The following is a 339-nucleotide window of genomic DNA, read 5'->3' as shown; positions in this document are numbered from 1 at the left end:
GGCTGAAATTTTCGAAGTACCATAGTAGATCTCTGTTAGATTTAACTTTCAGACAGTCAAGGACTGATATCTTAAATCTGTAAATCTGTCCACAGTTCAAACCAAGAACATAGAAAGAAACAACTTGATGTTTTCATTTCAGACTAGAAAACGCTTTTAGACCTTTATCTGATTTTGCTCTTTTTGATCGTTTTATTGTCTCTTCTGTTTAATTTGATCTTCTAAAGTCTAACTAGTGTCTTTTTAAATGTTTTGTCTTTAGTTTGATTCTTCTTAAATGTTTTAATTTTGCTCTTTTCTCACCTTTTATTCTTTTCTAATGTCTGATTTTGAAATTTT

This window comes from Acanthochromis polyacanthus, chromosome 5, assembly GCF_021347895.1.
Source record: "Acanthochromis polyacanthus isolate Apoly-LR-REF ecotype Palm Island chromosome 5, KAUST_Apoly_ChrSc, whole genome shotgun sequence".
Classification (NCBI taxonomy): Eukaryota; Metazoa; Chordata; class Actinopteri; family Pomacentridae; genus Acanthochromis; species Acanthochromis polyacanthus.
The sequence above is the reverse complement of the archived record's forward strand: the minus strand, read 5'-3'. Positions refer to the sequence as shown.